The sequence below is a fragment of the Salmo trutta genome, chromosome 28, assembly GCF_901001165.1.
Source record: "Salmo trutta chromosome 28, fSalTru1.1, whole genome shotgun sequence".
In the NCBI taxonomy this organism is placed as follows: domain Eukaryota; kingdom Metazoa; phylum Chordata; class Actinopteri; order Salmoniformes; family Salmonidae; genus Salmo; species Salmo trutta.
The window spans coordinates 38,629,359-38,653,172 of NC_042984.1; the positions used below are offsets into that span (position 1 = coordinate 38,629,359).

At 44.1% G+C, this 23,814-nt stretch overlaps 1 protein-coding gene across 2 annotated transcripts in view; it reads left to right on the plus strand.

The window, feature by feature from the left end:
- The first annotated feature begins 1,503 nt into the window (after positions 1 to 1,503).
- The window catches only part of LOC115166170 (nuclear receptor coactivator 3), a 123,175-nt gene continuing 100,864 nt past the window's right edge, over positions 1,504 to 23,814 (plus strand). The window contains exon 1 of one of the 2 annotated variants that reach the window (XM_029719928.1): positions 1,504 to 1,635. The gene's annotated coding sequence lies outside the window, so the exon portion shown is untranslated. The remainder of the gene's footprint in view (positions 1,636 to 23,814) is intronic. The other variant, XM_029719924.1, reaches the window with a different exon arrangement.

Below are 23,814 nucleotides of genomic sequence, written 5' to 3' on the forward strand. Positions count from 1 at the left end.
ATTGTGGATTTTATATTGTACATTTGTAATAATAGATTAATAGAGTAATAATGTCTTGTATGATGCGTTGTTTTATGTATGATGTAGGCTGTTTTTTTAACATTTATTGTGATGTAATTGTTTTAACGCTGTTTAACGCTAGGAAGAGTACTTGGCAGTCGCTAATGGAGATCCTAGTAAATACAATATACTAAATACTCACTATATCAATACATCTGTTGTCCCTCTTTACCTGTCTTCCAGCCTTTCTGCCACTCCATCTCTGTTTTTACACTCTCTCCTCCTTCTCTCTACCTGATTCTCACTTTCTTCCTATCTCTCTCCCTCCCTCAATCTCTACCCCTCCCTGGCACAGCTGAAACCCTACTCTCTGCTCTGCCTGTGTGTGTGCCTACTCCCCTGCCTGCCTGGTATCACCATGGTGACGGGTTGGTGCTATCTTACCCTGTCTCTTCTTGGCAGGGGCAGTGGCGGTTCTAGACCATTTCAACTGGGGGGGCCAAGCTGGGGCCAGTTGTACTGTTAGAGGGGCCAGTTAAATTAGACATCATTGTTGTCATATCGTTTTCTTCACTGCATTGCAGGCACTAGCAGGCAAAAGACCATGTTCATAATCATCATCGTTGCCACTGTCTAATAACGGATGTAACAAAAGAACGATAGCAGTTAAGAACCGCTAGTGGGCAGGGGTACAGGTTCTGGGCCCACTGTGCAGATTGTGCCCCAGTCCCCAGGCCACCATGCAGACTCTGACGCCACCGGTCCACACTGACCCTGCCAGCTCCTCCATATTGAGTCCACATATGGGCCTCATCTATAACACATACAGGCCTGAAGGTTCCACTGTTCTACAGATACAAAATAAAACCATGCAGCCCTTTCCAGGTCCAGAAAATATTATTACAGCTAGCAATTCAGAGTTAGCTCTCGCTAAGGCGTAAGACTACCAGACTAAATCAAAGCATCATGTCATTTATTGCAGTTCAATCAAACTCAAAATCACGGTTAAAGTGGTTTGATTGAATATGGCACCTCCCAAAGTATTACCACACATAATAAATAGAGAGATATGTGATCGTGTACAAAAGCAAGCAAGGTTTGAAATGATTCTGTTTTAGTGAAATATGATATATATATATTTGTGTTGAATTTAGTTGATGATCCCTGCTGTAAATGTTATAAGTTTACTTAGACATTATGTCCAAGCCACACCCCTTCTGCAAACCGTCATGACCATGTTAAAGCAGATGATAGCAGAACAGCCTATTAGCTATTACAGGCATTTGCACACAAACAAGTCACTGTTTGCTTTTCAAGTGCTCCTCAGGTTAACTAAAAATAAACACCATGGCATTTTTCTGCTCTAATATCGTCGCTGTCAGCCGTCTACACCACAGCTCGAGGTCTCCTCTTGGGGCATACGTAGTTGTAGTCCGTATCCGAGAGGTCTGCCCTAGCGAAAGCGTTCGACGGGAATAAAACTACACTACCCAGAAACCCCATCGCTCAGCCACAAGCTGGCTTCTTGGGCTTCGGGAGTGTTTCCCATTTAAACAAACACAGCGTTGAAGATGGCGGAGAGTTAATAGCGAAACGAAGAAGATATCGGTGCGCTCACAGAGATACATCGATTTGGTGAGTTTACTACGTTTTCCCTTTACACGTTCCTTCTATGCCAAGCTCGGTTTTACGCACGAATGGCATTGTCCGTCGTTCGTTTGGACGTACTTTGTTGTCCACTAATGTGTAGTAGGACTCTATACACTCTTCATAACACAATACAGGTTGGTGCACCGCACACACGGGCACTGTGCATATTCCCGTTTATTTGGACAGCAAAGAAAAAGTATAACTCCAGGTCCAAGCTAAGGTCATGGATGTTGGTGTAGGTATAGCGTGCTGTACCCTATGGTCTCTGACATAGTGGCTTTGAGTCTATTAATGGTCATAGCTAAGGAATTGAAAATAAAGTGTCCTTTAGTTTGGAACTTGAAGGGACACATTTTCGAACTTACTAAGAGGACAAGGTTGAAAAAAAAGTGTTGTTTATGTCCTGGCACACTTGGCGCAGACGACACGAGATAAATCATAGTATTTTCTGACTCGTAAACTAGCCTAGGACATGTTGCATTCATTCAGTAAGTCCATGTCGCCCGGCGGCGCAGGGGTAAAGTCGAACCAAGTCAAATGTAAATGCGCTCTCTCTCTCTCTCTCTCTCTCTCTCTCTAGCGCTCTCTCTCTCTCTAGCTCTCTCTCTCTCTCTAGCTCTCTCTAGCGCTCTCTCTAGCTCTCTCTCTCTCTCTCTCTCTCTCTCTCTCTCTCTCTCTCTCTAGCGCTCTCTCTCTCTCTAGCTCTCTCTAGCTCTCTCTCTCTCTCTAGCGCGCTCTCTCTCTCTCTCTAGCTCTCTCTAGCGCTCTCTCTCTCTCTCTCTCTCTAGCTCTCTCTAGCTCTCTCTCTCTCTCTCTCTCTCTCTCTCTCTAGCGCTCTCTCTCTCTCTCTCTCTCTAGCGCTCTCTCTCTCTCTCTCTCTCTAGCGCTCTCTCTCTAGCGCTCTCTCTCTCTCTCTCTCTAGCGCTCTCTCTCTCTCTCTCTAGCGCTCTCTCTCTCTCTCTAGCGCTCTCTCTCTCTCTAGCGCTCTCTCTCTCTCTAGCGCTCTCTCTCTCTCTAGCGCTCTCTCTCTCTCTCTAGCGCTCTCTCTCTCTCTCTAGCGCTCTCTCTCTCTCTCTAGCGCTCTCTCTCTCTAGCGCTCTCTAGCGCTCTCTAGCGCTCTCTAGCTCGCTCTCTCTCTAGCTCTCTCTCTAGCTCTCTCTCTAGCTCTCTCTAGCTCTCTCTCTAGCTCTCTCTCTAGCTCTCTCTAGCTCGCTCTCGCTCTAGCTCGCTCTCTCTAGCTCGCTCTCTCTAGCTCGCTCTCTCTAGCTCGCTCTCTCTAGCTCGCTCTCTCTCTCTAGCGCTCGCTCGCTCTCTCTCTAGCGCTCTCTCTCTCTCTAGCGCTCTCTCTCGCTCGCTCTCTCTCTAGCTCTCTCTCGCTCGCTCTCACTCTAGCTCTCTCTCTAGCTCGCTCTCTCTCTCTCTAGCTCGCTCTCTCTCTCTCTAGCGCTCGCTCTCTCTCTAGCGCTCGCTCTCTCTCTCTAGCTCTCTTTCTCTCTCTAGCTCTCTCTCTCTCTCTAGCTCTCTCTCTCTCTCTAGCTCTCGCTCTCTCTCTCTCTAGCTCTCGCTCTCTCTCTCTCTCTAGCTCTCGCTCTCTCTCTCTCTCTAGCTCTCTCTCGCTCTCTCTCTCGCTTTCTCTCGCTCTCGCTTTCTCTCGCTTTCTCTCTCTCTCTCGCTTTCTCTCTTGCTCTCTCTTGCTCTCTCTAGCTCTCTCTCTCTCTCGCTTTCTCTCTCTCGCTTTCTCTCTTGCTCTCTCTAGCTCTCTCTAGCTCTCGCTTTCTCTCTCTAGCTCTCGCTTTCTCTCTCGCTTTCTCTCTCGCTTTCTCTCTCGCTTTCTCTCTCGCTTTCTCTCTCGCTTTCTCTCTCTAGCTCTCTCTCTCTCTAGCTCTCTCTCTCTCTAGCTCTCTCTCTCTCTAGCTCTCTCTCTCTCTAGCTCTCTCTCTCTCTCTAGCTCTCTCTTTCTCTAGCTCTCTCTCTTTCTCTCTCTAGCTCTCTCTCTTTCTCTCTCTAGCTCTCTCTCTCTCTAGCTCTCTCTCTAGCTCTCTCTCTCTCTCTCGCTTTCTCTCTCTCTCTCTCTCGCTTTCTCTCTCTCTCTCTCTCGCTTTCTCTCTCTAGCTCTCGCTCTTTCTCTCTCGCTTTCTCTCTCTCTCTAGCTCTCTCTCTCTAGCTCTCTCTCTCTCTAGCTGTCTCTCTCTAGCTCTCTCTCTCTCGCTTTCTTTCTCTCCAGCTCTCGCTCTCTCTCTAGCTCTCGCTCTCTCTCTCTCTCTCTCGCTCTCTCTCTCTCTCTAGCTCGCTTTCTCTCTAGCTCGCTTTCTCTCTAGCTCGCTTTCTCTCTAGCTCTCTCTCTCTCTCTCTCTAGCTCTCTCTCTCTCTAGCTCTCTCTCTCTCTAGCTCTCTTTCTCTCTAGCTCTCTCTCTCTCTCTAGCTCTCTCTCTCTCTCTAGCTCGCTTTCTCTCTCTCTCTAGCTCGCTTTCTCTCGCTCTCTCTCTAGCTCTCTCTCTTTCTCTAGTTCTCTCTCTAGCTCTCTCTCTTTCAAATTCAAATTCAAATTCAAGCTGCTTTATTGGCATGAAAAACATTGTGTTAATATTGCCAAAGCAACAATGTATACAATATACATTGTAATACAATTTTAAACAATAACAAATAATAATATAACATGGCAGTAAATAATAATACAAAATTAAAAATAATAACAATAAAATAGTAGAATGTAATAAATATAAAAATCTAAATATGGAAACTGATTCTATAACTAACTTATAACTAAATAACGGTCATCTTCACCATTACATCAGTAATTACATCTAGCTCTCTCTAGCTCGCTCTCGCTCTAGCTCGCTCTCTCTAGCTCGCTCTCTCTAGCTCGCTCTCTCTAGCTCGCTCTCTCTAGCTCGCTCTCTCTCTCTAGCGCTCGCTCGCTCTCTCTCTAGCGCTCTCTCTCTCTCTAGCGCTCTCTCTCGCTCGCTCTCTCTCTAGCTCTCTCTCGCTCGCTCTCACTCTAGCTCTCTCTCTAGCTCGCTCTCTCTCTCTCTAGCTCGCTCTCTCTCTCTCTAGCGCTCGCTCTCTCTACGCGCTAGCTCTCTCTCTCTAGCTCTCTCTCTCTCTCTAGCTCTCTCTCTCTCTCTAGCTCTCTCTCTCTCTCCCTCTAGCTCTCGCTCTCTCTCCCTCTCGCTCTCTCTCTCTCCCTCTAGCTCTCTCTCGCTCTCTCTCTCGCTTTCTCTCGCTCCTCGATTTCTCTCGCTTTCTCTCTCTCTCTCGCTTTCTCTCTTGCTCTCTCTTGCTCTCTCTAGCTCTCTCTCTCTCTCGCTTTCTCTCTCTCGCTTTCTCTCTTGCTCTCTCTAGCTCTCTCTAGCTCTCGCTTTCTCTCTCTAGCTCTCGCTTTCTCTCTCGCTTTCTCTCTCGCTTTCTCTCTCGCTTTCTCTCTCGCTTTCTCTCTCTAGCTCTCTCTCTCTCTAGCTCTCTCTCTCTCTAGCTCTCTCTCTCTCTAGCTCTCTCTCTCTCTAGCTCTCTCTCTCTCTCTCTAGCTCTCTCTTTCTCTAGCTCTCTCTCTTTCTCTCTCTAGCTCTCTCTCTCTCTAGCTCTCTAGCTCTCTCTCTCTAGCTCTCTCTCTAGCTCTCTCTCTCTCTCTCGCTTTCTCTCTCTCTCTCTCTCGCTTTCTCTCTCTCTCTCTCTCGCTTTCTCTCTCTAGCTCTCGCTCTTTCTCTCTCGCTTTCTCTCTCTCTCTAGCTCTCTCTCTCTAGCTCTCTCTCTCTCTAGCTGTCTCTCTCTAGCTCTCTCTCTCTCGCTTTCTTCTCTCCAGCTCTCGCTCTCTCTCTAGCTCTCGCTCTCTCTCTCTCTCTCTCGCTCTCTCTCTCTCTCTAGCTCGCTTTCTCTCTAGCTCGCTTTCTCTCTAGCTCGCTTTCTCTCTAGCTCTCTCTCTCTCTCTCTCTAGCTCTCTCTCTCTCTAGCTCTCTCTCTCTCTAGCTCTCTTTCTCTCTAGCTCTCTCTCTCTCTCTAGCTCTCTCTTCTCTCTAGCTCGCTTTCTCTCTCTCTCTAGCTCGCTTTCTCTCGCTCTCTCTCTAGCTCTCTCTCTTTCTCTAGTTCTCTCTCTAGCTCTCTCTCTTTCAAATTCAAATTCAAATTCAAGCTGCTTTATTGGCATGAAAAACATTGTGTTAATATTGCCAAAGCAACAATGTATACAATATACATTGTAATACAATTTTAAACAATAACAAATAATAATATAACATGGCAGTAAATAATAATACAAAATTAAAAATAATAACAATAAAATAGTAGAATGTAATAAATATAAAAATCTAAATATGGAAACTGATTCTATAACTAACTTATAACTAAATAACGGTCATCTTCACCATTACATCAGTACTACAACTACCATCGTCATTACTACTACTACTACCACCACCATCACTAAACTGTTATCATTACCATTACTACCCATACCACTACTATTTGGAATGATAAACAACAATAATAATAGAAATAACAATAACAGTAATAACAATAATAGTAATAATAAGTAAGTTACTGTTTACTATGCAGATGTTATTATTCAGTGTCCCTCAGGCTATGGCAGGCAAATACTTATCTTTCTCTAGTTCTCTCTCTAGCTCTCTCTCTCTCTCTCTCTCTAGCTCTCGCTCTCTCTCTCTCTCTCGCTCTCTCTCTCTCTCTAGCTCGCTTTCTCTCTAGCTCTCTCTCTAGCTCTCTCTCTCTAGCTCTCTCTCTCTAGCTCTCTCTCTCTCTAGCTCTCTCTCTCTCTCTAGCTCTCTCTCTCTCTCTAGCTCTCTCTCTCTCTCTAGCTCTCTCTCTCTCTAGCTCTCTCTCTCTCTCTCTCTCTCTCTCTCTAGCTCTCTCTCTCTCTCTCTAGCTCTCTCTCTCTCTCTAGCTCTCTCTCTCTCTCTAGCTCTCTCTCTCTCTCTAGCTCGCTTTCTCTCTCTCTCTCTAGCTCGCTTTCTCTCTCTCTCTCTAGCTCGCTTTCTCTCTCTCTCTAGCTCGCTCTCTCTCTCTCTCTAGCTCGCTCTCTCTCTCTCTCTAGCTCGCTCTCTCTCTCTCTCTAGCTCTCTCTCTCTAGCTCTCTCTCTCTAGCTCTCTCTCTCTAGCTCTCTCTCTCTAGCTCTCTCTCTAGCTCTCGCTCTCTCGCTCTCTCTCTCTCTAGCTCTCTCTCTCTCTAGCTCTCTCTCTCTCGCTTTCTTTCTCTCCAGCTCTCTCTCTCGCTCTCTCTCTCTAGCTCTCTCTCTCTCTCTCTCTCTCTCTCTCTCGCTCTCTCTCTCTCTCTCTAGCTCTCTCTCTCTCGCTCTCTCTCTCTCTCTCTAGCTCTCTCGCTCTCGCTCTCTCTCTCTCTAGCTCTCGCTTTCTCTCTCTAGCTCTCGCTTTCTCTCTCTAGCTCTCGCTTTCTCTCTCGCTCTAGCTCTTTCTCTCTAGCTCTCGCTTTCTCTCTCGCTCTAGCTCTTTCTCTCTAGCTCTCTCTCTCTCTCTCGCTCTCGCTCTCTCTCTCTAGCTCTCTAGCTCTCTAGCTCTCTCGCTCTCTCGCTCTCTCGCTCTCTCGCTCTCTAGCTCTCTCTCTCTAGCTCTCTCTCTCTCGCTTTCTTTCTCTCTCTCTCGCTTTCTTTCTCTCTCTCTCGCTTTCTTTCTCTCTCTCTCGCTTTCTTTCTCTCTCTCGCTTTCTCTCTCTCTCGCTCTCTCTCTAGCTCTCGCTTTCTCTCTCTAGCTCTCGCTTTCTCTCTCTAGCTCTCGCTTTCTCTCTCTAGCTCTCGCTTTCTCTCTCTCTCTCTCTCTCTCTCGCTTTCTCTCTCTCTCTCGCTTTCTCTCTCTCTCTCGCTTTCTCTCTCTCTCTCTCTCTCGCTTTCTCTCTCTAGCTCTCGCTTTCTCTCTCTCTCTTTCTCTCTCTCTCTCGCTTTCTCTCTCTCTCTCGCTTTCTCTCTCTCTCTCTCTCGCTTTCTCTCTCTCTCTCTCTCGCTTTCTCTCTCTCGCTCTCGCTTTCTTTCTCTCTCTCTCGCTCTCTCTCTCTAGCTCTCTCTCTCTAGCTCTCTCTCTAGCTCTCGCTTTCTCTCTCTAGCTCTCACTTTCTCTCTCTCTCGCTTTCTCTTTCTCTCGCTTTCTCTCTCTCTCTAGCTCTCTAGCTCTCTCGCTCTCTCTCTAGCTCTCTCGCTCTCTCGCTCTCTCTCTAGCTCTCTAGCTCTCTCGCTCTCTCTCTCGCTCTCTCTCTCGCTCTCTCTCGCTCTCTCTCTAGCTCTCTCGCTCTAGCTCTCTCGCTCTAGCTCGCTCTCTCTCTTGCTCTCTCTCTCTTGCTCTCTCTCTCTTGCTCTCTCTCTCTTGCTCTCTCTCTCTTTAGTTCTCTTTCACTCACACACCTCTAGTCAATGTTAACTTCACTGAAGGAAATGTTACTTTACAGTGAAGCCTTGCTGTGTGTTGCTCCATTATTACATTGTTATTGCTGCTCGAGTTTGGTACATGGTCTCAGTTTGTCGGTACGTCGTAGCCTACATGTGATACCATCCTACTATTGATACACTGTAGCCAGCTGCAAATGTTGCTTGTCTATGTTCAACTTAGATACAGGGCCACCCAATCAGATTAAGCAAAAAAATAAAAACGAGTTTATTTGAATTTGTTGTGCTCTTTAATTGTCAGTGTTCCAAACAGGGGGATGATTTGTCTTTTTACCTGAACATGCAAACATCATCAGATAGAATTCCTAGTAAGCAGTGCACTGGGTTAGTCAGATTTGATGAAACAGAACTGGAATGAATTCTCTTACAGGATGGGGTTGTTGAAAGTTACACCCCCAATAAGCCACGAATATGACTGCATTGAGGCATATGTCACTGTGCTTCTATGGCTATGTGCACCATGCCGCGGCCTGTTTCATTTGTTCATTTAGCAACCAAGACAGCTCTTAATCCAGTTCCTTTGTCACAGCCAACACACAGAGCTATGGCCTATTTTAGCTTTAAAAAAATGCAACATTTTCCTCTCTGCCCAATGGCAATAAGTGTAGAATTGCAGGAAATTAGCTTTTAAACAGCAACATTTTCTTTCAGCCTCATGGCAAAATGTGTAGAATAGCATGAGTTTCCATATAAAACGGCAAATTATTCCCCCCCTCCCACTGGTTCGTTGCGCAATGTTTGAAGAACCAACAGAATGATTGAATACATTTGTAAAAAAGTAGCTAGTCTGTGTGTGTTGTCAAATGTTGACTAAAGGAGTATGTTCTAGTGAATTTACAGTAACCTATTGTCGCTCCATCATTTAGTCCATTAAGCCCATGGCTGATAGACGGGGAGACAGGGAAGGGTTGTGATAGGCCGTAACTCTGAACATGGATACTTTTAGGAGGTGTGTACCGTGCAGAAACGTTATTGTGGTTTACATGAGAACACCAATAAGGGACAGACGTGCGGCGTGCTAGTCAGGCAGCGCTCTCCCGTGATACGGTAGACAATGTGCCGATAGTGTCGCTGTTTCCTTTACCCGAGCCCAACGGGGATCATTTCATTTCCCGTCTCACATGTATGCCAGTGTCATTTTAGATGTGTGTGTGTGTGTGTGTGTGTGTGTGTGTGTGTGTGTGTGTGTGTGTGTGTGTAATAGTTCATCTACTCTAAAGGTCCTGTCTTTTATGACCCCCCCCCCCCACTCCCTATGTATATAACCGTCCTGTTGCATAGTTCTCTGACTTGAATTCTTTTAGAAACCTCTACGATCTTCTGTATTGTTCTTCTGCTTGTTAATGTAGTGTCTCCATGTGTCAGAGAGAGAGTCTGAGGTGTGTTGCAGGGCCAGGGCAATAAGGTTGAGTTAATTATAAAAGCCTCAGTTTAAATTTAGCTCTGTGTCTCCGGCTTTGTTCCCGGATGACCTGGCTGTGTGACTGTGTTGCCTGGGTAGAGGGCCGAGTAGAGGGTGTGGCGGCCGGGCAGACGGCGTCTTGTTCCCCAGCGCCCCGCTGGCAGATTTTAGAGTGATGTCACTCTGTGGCCAAACCTTCAATTATCAGACACACGCTCACACCCTCGCAGTCACACACCCCACCTCTCCCCTCCACGCTGGCTTACAGAGGGCTCCTAAATCGAGGTGGTGCAGGGAGACTGGACATAGACAGGCTGCTGGGCCTATAGGCCCCCAGATGGGGGTTGGGGATAGTAGTTGGATGGGGGGGGTGACAGTGATGCATGGTGTTTGCTAAATAGAAGAAGGGGGGGTCGAAGGCAGGGGTGATGTTAGTGACCGGGTCCGGCTGTGGGGGTGAGTGGTGAAAGGAGGAGGGTATGCAATGGGTGCTAAGCAGAGGAGGTAAAATGAGGTAATGAGGTAAAACATTCCAGCAGGTAGTGTCACGCTGGCATAAAGACAAATAATGAGGTAAAAAATTCCAGCAGGTAGTGTCACGCTGGCATAAAGACAAATAATGAGGTAAGAAATTCCAGCAGGTAGTGTCACGCTGGCATAAAGACAAATAATGAGGTAAAAAATTCCAGCAGGTAGTGTGACGCTGGCATAAAGATAAATAATGAGGTAAAAAAATTCCAGCAGGTAGTGTCACGCTGGCATAAAGACAAATAATGAGGTACAAAAATTCCAGCAGGTAGTGTCACACTGGCATAAAGATAAATAATGAGGTAAAAATATCCAGCAGGTAGTGTCACGCTGGCATAAAGGGTCGGGAGACAGGAGCAGGAATGCGTAATATATTTTTTTATTATTCCCAAATTACGGAGTGCCGTGTAAAGGCACGGGGACGAAGACCAAACAAACACTATACAAGACACAGGGTTGAAAGCCAAACCAAAGAGCGAGGAGTACCTCGAATAAATAACACAAGCGCACAATGATTAACACACGGGACGAGACCCGTAATCATCTGCGCAATCCACAGTGGCACGAAAGCCAAAACACACAGCACAGGTCCTCACACGACCCAACGGACATTGGAACAATAATCGACAGGACAATGGTAAACCACGGGCACACTTATACAATTACTAATCACTGGGAATAGGGGCCAGGTGTGCGTAATGATAGTTCCGGAGGGATCCGTGACAGGTAGCTTAACCTGAGCCTCTTCCCTGAGGCACTCCAAATACAACACCCCCAGCCCCGAACCAACACACACACACCTCCCCATCATCCCAGACTAGTGTGGGAGGTACTCCTCTCTCTTTTGTTTGGCTTTCAAACCTGTGTTTTGTTAGGTGTTTGTTTGGTCTTCGTCCCCGTGCCTTTACACGGCACTCCGTAATTTGGGTATAATAAAAAACCCTATTACGCATTCCTGCTCATGTCTCCCGACCCTTTATGCCAGCGTGACACTACCTGCTGGAATTTTTTTACCTCATTATTTGTCTTTTTGTCCACGCCCCCCCCCCCGCTCTTTTTGCTGCAAATTTGTTCATCACATCTCTTTCTCTTCAGTTTGTATGTGTCGGCCTCTCTCCTGCTCGCTCTATGGTGTGTGTGACAGTGCCCCTGTCTCCCCCAGCTGCAGTGTGATGAGCTGATCTGTTGTTGTTGTCTCCTCGTCTCTCTCTAAACCAGAGAGAGGTGGCCGTCCTGATGCCGGAGGTTTGGGGTATTTTTCAGGCAGTGTACCCTCCTCCACAAGGACAGGTTTTTTGGGTTGTCCTGTCACTTGGACCTCTAATTAAGCAATAAGGCCCAAGGAGGTGTGGTATATGGCCAATATACCACAGCTAAGGGCTGTTGTTAGGCACTACGCCATATATAACAAACCCCTGAGGTGCCTGATTGCTATTATAAACCGGTTACCAACGTAATTAAGGCAGTACAAATAAATGTTTTGTCATACTCGTGGTATAGGGTCTGATATAACACGGCTGTCAGCCAATCAGCATTCCGTTAAACTGGGTGGTTCGAGCCCTGAATGCTGATTGGCTGACAGCCGTGGCATATATTGGTCATATACCACACCCCCTCATGCCTTATTGCTTAAATACAGATTAGTCTGGGCTGCACAATACACACACACACACACACAGACAGGGACTGACAACAGTTGCAGCTAATTCTATCTAGTCGTGGTGTATAAAGTTGAGGTCTATGACCAGGGCAGCCCTTTATTTCCCTGTCTTTCTACTAGTACAGAAGAGAAGAGACTACTTGTTGCTTCACTGCCAAGTCATTCACTTCCTAAGTGAGCAGCATTAAACTGACAAACCCTGAACTAGCCACTTGTTTCTCTGTACGATAGACATTTTAGCAGCTGGCTCTTGCGATCGGGTCTGAGTTAGATTGCTTGGTACGGGCTGGACCACTACGAGGCGTTTCAGAGAAGATTGCACGTAGAATCTGAGCACAGCCGCAATGAAAGTCTCTGTGCCCAGTTGAATATTTGTCCATTTGAATGGTTGCGGTATGCGTGTGCTTACAGAAGCAGTAGGTGTCAGGTTGCTGACGGAGTTGTGTGTGTGTGTGTGTGTGTGTACATGCGTGCATGTGGTTTGGAAAGTAGGTTCCCTGGTAAACCGGTTCTGAAAGCTCACGGACGACAGACCAGCATGCACTTAAGTGTCGCCTGTTAGTTCTACTTCTGCCTCCTGAACACAGAACTATCTTAAACAACTCATCGTTTCCGGTTACCAAAAATGCCTGTTTTGTTGGCCGTTGCTGTTTTAAAATGTGTTGCGCTTAAGAAGCCCCTGTAGTGAAGAGATGGATGGAGGCAGGAGAGAGGGAGAACAGCAGACTGATTGAGATGGAGGAAGGAAACAGGACAGGAGGAGAGGGGACAGTTGCAAAGGCTGTATGTGATTCTCTTGTCCTTATTTCCAGCCAGTGCCTCCAGTACACCTCATGTCCTCAGGTTTCTGATCTTTACTGAGCTGTCTGTCTCCCCTGTGAGAGGAATGCCAAGTGTCTGTCTCTCTCTCTCTTTTCCCACCCCCTCTTTTGTACCGATTCCATCTCTCTTGCTTTCCCTCTTTTGCTCTGCCTCTTCTCTCCCTCTCTATCCCAGACTCCATCTCTCCGCTCTCTCTCTTTCATTACTCATAATTAATTTAAGTCCAAGTCTTAATCCCCTTTAAGGCTGAATCGCAGAACTCAGGTTAAATAAGTTAAGTCTGCTCTTAAATGACTGGGTGGTGAGAAGGTGATTTGAATGTGCGTGTTTGTGTTTTTGCAAGTGTGTGTTGTGCATCCGTGTGTGTTTTGGGAGGGGTGCGTGTGTGCCTGTGTGTGTTTGCACATGCAGGGGCGTGTGTGTGTGTGGATGGGATGGCGTTGTCTCATGTGGGTGTTGTACCTGCCTGCCTGGTGCGGGAGACGCTAGCTAGCGAGCTCTGCTGGAATGCTTTCCAGATGGAGCTGGTTGGAACCAACTCTGTGACATCCTCCACCATGTCCTGCTCCCTCCAGCTCGACTCTCCTGTCCACAGACCAACAGCGCAACACTTTCACAACACTGAATAATGACACATATTTCAATGGCCAAGGGCTGCAGGACCGCTTTGATTGACAATAAATGATTCAGTTACTCAATAATATTCATTTAATATATGCATGACCTAATTACTTTCCCCCTACGTTTCCCTCATTTCGGTACCTCGCCATGAATATTTTAATCGAGGTAAAGAAGTGGCGTGTATTACCATTTAATGACTACGTATTTGATTATCTGTTTTTTTTTTATGTAACCAATTGATAGACACGGGAACCAATGTATTACCTCCTACTCTAACTGACTGGTGGACGATCAGTCAATGATTTGGACAGAGTTGCTCTTTTCTGAGAGTACAGGTCTACATACGTGTGAGGGAGGGACGGCGGGATAAATAGGAGAAAGGAGGGGGGAGGAGGAGGAGGAGGAGGAGGAGAAGAGTGTCATTTTTATTAACGTGGCGACTCCCGCTAAAATTCAGGGAGTGCTGTTGCATCCAGCTGTTACTGGTTGGGCGACGCTTCGTTGCCACGGCAACTCAGCCCTGCGCTCAAGGTCGTTCATCCAGTTCTGAACCGAGCAGCATGCTACACACACACACACACACACACACACACACAATGCTATGCACACGGATGGAGAGAGCGAGAGAGGAGTGGAGGAGAATGGGAGAGAAAGAGAAGAGAACCGCTTCATTGTGACCAATCGCAAGCACTTCTCTGGGGTTAGGGTCGGTGAACAAACCTCCATCCCACCTTCCTTCACTGCCCCCCCCCTCTTTCCTCTAGAAAGGAAAACAAAAACTAAAGAGAACCCTTGGCCTTGGGGGTTGTAGGTTCTTCTGCCAGTTGATCAAATATTTAGCTGGTCAGAAGTAGGGAGGGAGGAATGGAGAGAGGGGGATAGTTGGAAGAGAGAAGAGAGGGGGGAGATGCAGAGGAGTGGTGAAAGGGGTTTGTGTTGTGTTCTCTACGTTGCATGTTGCATTGCTCTGAGACTACTACCTGATGTTGCTACCTGGGGTCTTCTTCTCCTGGACATGTCTACACCAGCCTCTTTTATTCATAAGGAGATATGGTTGGATTTGAGGCAAAGCCTCTCTCTCAAGCACCGGGCTTGAATTTCAAAATACACATCCTCAGACGATAAACCCACATGAATAACCTTAAGTACACATATCAATAGAGGTTAGAACATTTCCTTAGCATAAATACACTTAGGGATATGAACATGTACATCCCTCCAGGATAAGCTACTACCGCATTACCCGTCAATGGAAAAACCAGGCTCTAATAGGCCTCATTTGCCTGTCAATTCTCAGAACAGGAAATGGACAGAACCCCCTTCGATCACAGAGGAAAACAAGGTACTCCTTTTACATTTCTACAGCTTTACCTATTCTCTTGATAAACATGTTCACGTCATAGTTGGAACTGTTATACGTGTTAGGAAGAGTAACGTTTTACCTTGGAGATGCACAACAATAGGTTTCTGTGATCAACTACCCACATCGGGACCACACGTCAATACAAATAATGAATGTGCTTCTCATTATAAATCGTTTGTGATCTCTGGTCATTTATGGTACTATAGGCAAGGCTTTAGATAGGAACATGCGCTCAAGCAGTAGAACATTTTCAGGTAATTATCTGTGGTGTAAAAATACTTTAAAGTACTACTTAAGTCGTTTTTTGGGGTATGTTTACTTTATTATTTATATTTGGACTACTTTTACTTTTACTCCACTACATTCCTAAAGAAAATAATGTACTTTTTACTTCATACATTTTCCCTGACACCCAAAAGTACTCCTTACATTTCGAATGCTTAGCAGGACAGGAAAATTGTCCAATTCACACACTTATCAAGAGAACATCCCTGGTCATCTCTGCTGCCTCCGATCTGGATGGGCTCCCTAAACATAAATGCTTAGTTTTTAAATTATGTCTGAGTGTTAGTGTGCCCCTGGCTATCCGTAAAATAAATAAAAGTCAAATGGAAATCGTGCTGTCTGGTTTGCTCAATATAAGGCATGTGAAATGATTTATACTTTGATACTTAAGTATATTTTTGCAATTGCATTTACATTTGATACTTAAGTATATTTAAAACCAAATGCTTTTAGACTTACTCCAGTAATATTTTACTGGGTGACTTTCATTTTCTATTAAGGTACACTGCCGTTCAAAAGTTTGGGGTCACTTAGAAATGTCCTTGTTTTTGAAAGAAAAGCAAATTGTTTGGTCCATTAAAATAACATCAAATTGATCAGAAATACAGTGTAGACGTTGTTAATGTTGTAAATGCAAAACACCAGTCTCAACGTCAACATTGAAGAGGCGACTCCGGGACGGGGCGACTTCTTTGCAACTGTCGTGTTTTTGGCATCATTAAACTGAAGACTTGTTTTTATCAAATCAATTCTCTGTAATTATTATTACGTGATTAAACTAACTTAATCATGTAAATGTAATTAACTAGGAAGTTGGGGGACCAAGGAAAATATTCAGATTACAAAGTTATAATTTTCCTAACATAACTTTCAGATATTTTTAATATCTGATCAATTAGTCTTCTAATTAATGATTTATTCTTTACCTCACGTTAGTCTCAGTCCAAACGTTGTAAATTGTTGGTTATCTGCACGAACCCAGTCTTCACTATGAATCATCCATACATCAATTGTCTTAAATAATTTATTTACTTACTAAATAATCACACAAATGCATCACACAAACAGAGTAGATATGGGCACAAGGAAATGATAGGGGATGTGCCCTAGTGGGCTAAACCGGTATGGGGGCTTGGTGGACAAAGGGACTGAGAAGGGCACGAAAGACACTACATAGTTGATAATTATAACAATTGAAATGCTAATCCTTCGCACATGAACGCTCACTCATTTGGGAATAATTGCAATCAATATATATATTTACGCTCAGTGCGTCGTCGTGATCTCTGTTGGAAAGTTTGTTTCTGTTGGAGAGTTTATCCGCTCTCTCTCTCTGTCTCTGTCTCTGTCTCTGTCTCTGTCTCTGTCTCTCTCTCTCTCTCTCTGCCGTGGTTAGAATGGATAGTTCAGAGTAACATTCAGCAATGTTGTTATAGAATAGATGTTTCGGCGGTTGTCGGCCTTCACATTCACGGGTACATAATTTCTAGTTGCAGACTAGTAATTAGTATTGAAGAGTAGCTCTTATTCTGTCGGATCGATAGTCTCAGAGTTTAACAACATGGTATGGTTAAGAATTCAGCAATCTACTCAAACCTTAACTCCTTCTGTGATGAGGTACTGGTCTGAAACCTTAGCCCTCTCGGTTATCGAGGTAAGCTGGTATGAAGATGATTCTCCAGGTGGGGTTTATATTCGGAAGAGCAGAAAAAGGCTGACCCATGACCCCAGATCAATGTCTGTGCTCATGGGGCGGGCCAATGACTTAGTTAAACTTTAAAGGGATTTGGATTCCCTTTCATTGAACAGTTTAAAATCACTTTACATAATTTCACAAATAGTTTCATCTTTACTCATTCATTTTATACAACAATTAGATGCAAGCATCATAACTGAGACTCTTATATAAACAGAGTTATGGTAATGTGGCTGTATTGTCTCATGAGTTTCACAAACATTAAACGAAATGGACCGGTCGTAGCTGGATTCTTCCCCGACCGTGTACACCTTCTCCAAAACATGTACATTGTTCAGTTCTCAAGTTCTATGCTGGAGAAGAGGTTCCTTTGTTCTCCTGTGAGAACTCACTCTCTCTTATACTCTGGCCATGAGGCGAAAACTCCTCAAGGAATTTATGACCTGCCTAACAGAGCCTGTTGGTAGGGGGTGAGAGAGAGAGGGGGATGGTGCAGAGAGCAGGGCATGGTACTCGCTATCCCCAAAGAGGGCAACGTCATGACACACCTCTGCCTAGAAAGCCAGCATCCCGGAGTCGCCTCTTCACTGTTGACGTTGAGACTGGTGTTTTGCACGTACTATTTAATGAAGCTGCCAGTTGAGGACTTGTGAGGTGTCTGTTTCTCAAACTAGACACTCTAATGTATTTGTCCTCTTGCTCAGTTCTGCACCGGGGCCTCCCACTCCTCTTTCTATTCTGGTTAGAGACAGTTTGCTCTGTTCTGTGAAGGGAGTAGTGCACAGCGTGGTATGAGATCTTCAGTTTCTTGGCAATTTCTCACATGGAATAGCCTTCATTTCTCAGAACAAGAATAGACTGACGTGTTTCAGAATAAAGTTCTTTGTTTCTGGCCATTTTGAGCACAAATGCTGATGCTCCAGATACTCAACTAGTCTAAAGAAGGCCAGTTGTATTGCTTCTTTAATCAGTACAGCAGTTCTCAGCTGTGCTAACATAATTGAAAAAGGGTTTTCTGCTGATCAATTAGCCTTTTAAAATAATAAACTTGGATTAGCTAACACAACGTGCCATCGGAACACAGGAGTGATGGTTGCTGATAATGGGCCTCTGTACGCCTATGTAGATATTCTGTAAAAAAATCTGCTGTTTCCAGCTACAATAGTCATTTACAAAAAAATTGCTTTTCTTTCAAAAACAAGGACATTTCTAAGTGACCCCAAAATTTTGAACGGTAGTGTTTATTTACTTTTACTCAAGGATGACAATTAGGTACTTTTTCTACCACTGGTAATTATGCGAGAAATGGCGGTGGAAACGCCTTTGTGCGCAAATATTGGTATACTGTAAGTTATGATGAACTTCACAGGCTGGTGAAAGTGCATGGTGATCTTGACGCTCCTTTCCAATAAATATTGAGGGTCATAGTCTGGTGACATGATGATCGATGCCATTTGATAAATAAAACATATTCTTCCTCTTATCCATAGTAATCTCATCATGTAGACCAGCCTACCCGCACTATATCTGTGAGCTGTTGACTAGAGTGCATGTGCCAAGACCAGAGTAGACACACTTGCTATTTAATGCAACAGTTTTTGTGACAAAACAAAATCAGTGGAGTTGAAAATGCAATGGAAACACATAGAACTGTAGATTGTATCGGTACATGAAAACTTAAGCGAAAAAGTACATTTTTGTTGCACTGTCATCACTCACTGATTTTTATCTGCAACAAACACACCACTGGTGGGAAGATTAGCATATTTTCTTAATGCGTATTCTAGAAAATTCCCATGAAAGTGTGTTGCCAATTGGATGGAAACCTAGCTACTGACCATCTATTTTCAGGAAATTGGCATTTATTGCCCTTGAGCTAGCTCTGCAGAGTGGTCACTAGCTGGCACAGCCACAAAGTCATAAAGTCTGATTTTAAACCTAACCTTAACCACACTGCTAACCCTAATGCCTAACCTATTTTTTGTTTACATTCATTTTTACGATATAGACAATTTTCACTTTGCAGCTGGCCCATCTAGCGGAAATCAATCTCAGTTCTTCGTCCAGGGCAAGATTCATGACGATAAACTTAAACTTAAACGTATTTTTATTACTTTTGCCACGAGGGGCATTGTGTCGCTTTCTAAGGTGCTTTTGGCACCTGTGCTGCCTCACAGGCAAGAGTCATGGCAAAAAAGTACATGTCCGCACCTGTAGCTCTTTCTAGCAAATGAGCAGTTCTCAACTGGTAAGACCGGACGATTGACAATATATATTTTTTGAGTTTCCTCATTTAGTTATTACATTTAACAAACAAATATTGAAATACTTTTATGTAAGGTAAAGTTAAAATCCATGGAGAGTCAGAATGGAGAGTCAGAAAACCCCAGGCTGTCATCTCCTGTCATGTCCAGTTTTGGGAAAAGTCTTTTAGTTTAAATGCATTTTACATTTTCGGCTTTATTTTGTACACTTTCACCCCAAGTTCTCATTACCGAAATGCATCCGGAATAAATTCTCAGACAATTTTCTACAATTTTACTATAGAAAAACCTAGTGTACGAACAGTGTCTGTGGACATCTCTTTACTGTAACAATTTTCTCAAATTCCTGTAAAAACTCAAATTTGTTTTTAAATAAAGTTGTATTCACTCATGATGCATCATCTCGATGCATAGTAGAAGATAAGTTAATTTATTCACATACAGTACCAGTCAAAAGTTTGGACACCTACTCATTCAAGGGTTTTTCTTTATTTTTACTATTTTCTACATTGTAGAATAATAGTGAAGACATCAAAACTATGAAATAACACATATGGAATCACGTAGTAACTAGGGTTGCACATTTTAGGGGAATATTCAGAGGTGGAAACTTTCCTTTGGGAATTAACGGGAATATATGGGAATTAACGGAAATATGTGCACATTAATATTAATACCATTTAAATCTAAATGTTTTTTGCATTGGATATATTTATCATAGCAAATGGAGACATAAACATTTTACCTTATCATAAGTAGACATAATTGCAAATGATTAAATCCTTCCAATTTAAATTTTAAAAAACAATTTAGTTAAATTCGTAACTTTAATTAAATGAGTTAACTCTTCACATGGGATGATTTCACTGAACAACAAAAGAAAGGGAATATTGAATGATCCCCAATGATCCATCACATCACCCAAAAACGTTTCAACGTACATCTGTAAAGTTATAGTCTAGAAACTAAAGCTTTGGTTGTCTTCCTCTCAGGATTCCATGTCTTCTCCCTGGACCTCCTCAATGTCCACCTCTTGAACATCAGACTCTGAGGCCTCATCTTCACTGTTTCTTTCCAACCTTGTTGAGGATGGCTCGTTGTCAGGCTCAAAAAGCCTCAAATTTGCCAGGATGGCCACCAATTTTTTTTAACCCTTGTACTGGTCAGCCTGTTGCGTGCTTTGGAGTGTGTGTTCCCAAACAGGGACCAGTTGCGCTCTGAGGCGACTGATATTGGTGGGATTTGGAGGATGATGGAGGCAACAGGGGAAAGAGCCTCAGAACCACAAAGTCCCTTCCACCAGGTGGCTGATGAGATATGTTGGCACGACTGCCATATTGCATCTCCTTCCCAAAGCCTATGCTTGGAAGTGTACTTCGCCAGACTGCCAAGAACCTTGCCCTCATCCAGGCCAAGGTGGCGAGACACGGTAGTGATGACACCATAGGCCTTGTTGATCTCTGTACCAGACAGGATGCTCTTGCCAGCATACTTGGGGTCCAACATGTATGCTGCGGCGTGTATGGGCTTCAGGCAGAAGTCTTCACGCTTTTTGATGTATTTCAGAACTGCAGTTTCCTCTGCTTTGAGCAACAGTGAAGTGGGCAGGACAGTACGGATTTCTTCTCTTACATCTGCAAGCAGAGTCTGAACATTGAACAAAATTCTGGAAATTTTACCAGAAAGTTTCCGACCCTTTGCAACCCTAGTAGTAACCAAAAAAGTGTTAACCAAATCAAAATATATTTATATTCTTTAAAGTAGTCACCCTTTGCCTTGATGACAGCTCCCTCAACCAGCTTCTCTCTCAACCAGCTTCACTTGGAATGCTTTTCCAACACTCTTGAAGGAGTTCCCACATAATATGCTGAGCACTTGTTGGCTGCTTTTCCTTCACTCTGCGGTCCAACTCATCCCAAACCATCTCAATTGGGTTGAGGTCGGGTGATTGTGGAGGCCAGGTCATCTGATGCAGTCCTCCATCACTTTCCTTCTTGGTCAAATAGCTGTTACACATCCTGGATGTGTGTTGGGTCATTGTCCTGTTGAAAAACAAATGATAGTCCCAATAAGTGCAAACCAGAATGGATGGCGTATGCTGTGGTAGCCATGCTGGTTAAGTGTGCCTTGAATTCTAAATAAATCACTGACTGTGTCACCAGCAAAGCACCCCCACACCATCACACCTCCTCCTCCATGCTTCACGGTGAGAAATACACATGCAGAGATAATCCGTTCACCTACTCTGCATCTCACAAAGGCATGGCGGTTGGAACCAAAAATACAAAATTTGGACTCTTCAGACCAAAGCACAGAATTCCACTGGTCGAATGTCCATTACTTGTGTTTCTTGGCCCATGCAAGTCTCTTCTTCTTATTGGTGTCCTTTTAGTAGTGGTTTCATTGTAGCAATTTGATCATGAAGGCCTGATTCTCCTCTGAACAGTTGATGTTGAGATGTGTCTGTTACTTGAACTCTGTGAATCATTTATTTGGGCTGCAATTTCTGAGGCTGGTAACTCTAATTAATTTATCCTCTGCAGCAGAGGTAACTCTGGGTCTTCCTTTCCTGCGGCTGTCCTCATGAGAGCCAGTTTTATCATAGTGCTTGATGGTTTTTGCGATTGACCTTGAAGAAACTTTCAAAGTTCTTGACATTTACCGGACTGACTGATCTTCATTTCTTAAATTCATCTTAAATTTAATGTTGGATTGTTGTTTCTTTGGTTATTTGAGCTGTTTTGCCATAATATGGACTTTATCTTTTACCAGAGCTATCTTCTGTATACCACCTCTATCTTGTCCCAGCACAACTGATTGGCTCAAACGCATTGAGAAGTAAAAGAAATTCAAGTAATTAACTTTTAACAAGGCACACCTGTTAGTTGAAATGCATTCCAGGTGACTACCTCATGAAGCTGGTTGTGAGAATGCCAAGACCGTGCAAAGCTGTCATCAAGGCAAAGGGTGGCTACTTTGATGAATCTCAAATATAAAATATATTTGGATTTGTTTTGGTTACTACATGATTCCATATGTGTTATTTCATAGTTGTGATGTCTTCACTATTAATCGACAGTGTAGAAAATAGTAATAATAAAGAAAAACCCTTGAATGAGTAGGTGTGTCCAAACTTTTGTCTGGTACTGTTCTTAATCAGGTTCTTATTCTCAAACGTCCCCTTTGCCCCACTTGGTCTTCTCATTACCAAAATAGCTAAAAAGCTCAAATTGGGAAAAAGTCAAATTAAATGTTATAATAATTGTATAATTAAAATGTTTTTATCTTCAGTGTTATGATTAATTCAGGCCTTTTCATTAGGGGAGCAATGGAAACAAATATTAGAAATGGATTTGTTTACATTTTGGGACTATTGCAGTGGCAGGTAGCCTAGTGGTTAGAGCGTTGGGCCAGTAACCGAAAGGTTGCTAGATCGAATCCCTGAGCTGACAAGGTAAAAATTTGTCGTTCTGCCCCTGAACAAGGCAGTTAACCCACTGTTCCCCGGTAGGCCGTCATTGTAAATAAGAATTTGTTCTTAACTGACTTGCCTAGTTAAATAAAATGACAATTTTGTGGAAATTTTACTAAAATTCTTTGTCCCCGAGGGGATGTGGGAAACCCTAATTATAACCCTAACCTAACCCCTATGCTTAAATAGTCTTTGTCCTCATGGGGACGTGGGAAATATTCCCACAATGCATAATTTTCCTTGTTTTTACTATCCTTGTGGGGACATTTGGAAATTGTTGGTCTCCACAAGGATAGAAGAACCAACACACACACACACACACAAACATTTGTAAGGGTCGGAGCACAGCTAGTGAGTGACTTGACTCTGCCTGAACCCAGCTGTTATGTGACCACCTCCTCTTCGCATTCACGGGTACATCTTGTGTCACCAGCATCCATCATCATCACTGAAGGGAGACGAGGTTCTGCAGGATCCTACACCACTCCTTGTCTCCACCCCCACCTCTCGTTACCTTGGCTTCAACCCTCCGAGCGTGCTATGATCCAACTGGCTCTCTCGTTCTCTCCCCTTTTTGGAGGTCATTTTGTTGTTGTAGTGATGTCACAGAGACACTGTTTACCTGGCCCCAACCCTGGCAACAGTGTGGCGATGTACAGGTAACTGCCAAAGTAAAGGAAACGCCAACAAATTGTCTTAATAGCCAGAACAGCTTCAATGCACCTTGGCATAGATTTTACAAGTGTCTGGAACTCTATTGGAGGGATGCGACTCCAGTCTTCCATTAGAAATTCCATCATTTGGTGGAAAACACTGTCTCAGACGCCGCTCTATAATATCCTGTAAGCATTCAATTGGGTTGAGATCTGGTGACTGAGACGGCCATGGCATATGGTTTACATCGTGTTCATGCTCATCAAACCGTTCAGTGACCACTTGTGCCTTGTGGATGGGGGTGTTGTCATCCAATAAATAGGGGCATAGCCGTAGTAGCCAAAATAATGGCCACCCCAGCATTTTTATGCATGACCCTAAGCATGATGGGATATCAATTTCTTAATTAACTCGAGAACCACAACTGTGTGGAAGCACCTGATTTCAATGTACTTTGTATCCCTCATTTACTCAAGTGTCTCCATTATTTGGGCAGTTACTTGTGTATCCTCTTTTACAAGTTTACAATGCCGCAGGAGACTGGCAATGAAACACTCCTTTATTATGCAGCCTGTTCCTTTCATTTCTTCCTCTCCTCAGTTTCTTCTAGCAAATAGAGCCATCTAGTAGATGAGGACGTCTTCCCGTTTTCATAGCGAGGGAAGCTCTGTATTCCTCTGTTCAGTGCATAGCCCCACTCCCTGCGAACTGTGAAGAATTGTATTTCTGACCTATGCCAGCTTCTCTGCCAAACTGGTGGATTCCAAACTCTGCTGTGGACAGGACAGTTGTAGCCACGGCTCTTCCTTCTCCAAATGGCTAGGCTGAGCATGGACAACAGTACATATAGAACTCAAAAGGATCTCTTTTTTGCGTTGAGCCTGTTGGCTAGATTAATCGTGGAGGGAAACACTGTAGTGGTTTTGTGGGTGTTGTTAATCGACCTAACCTCAATCTGCTTCATGAACTACTCTACTGTACAGCTGGGAGTTGATG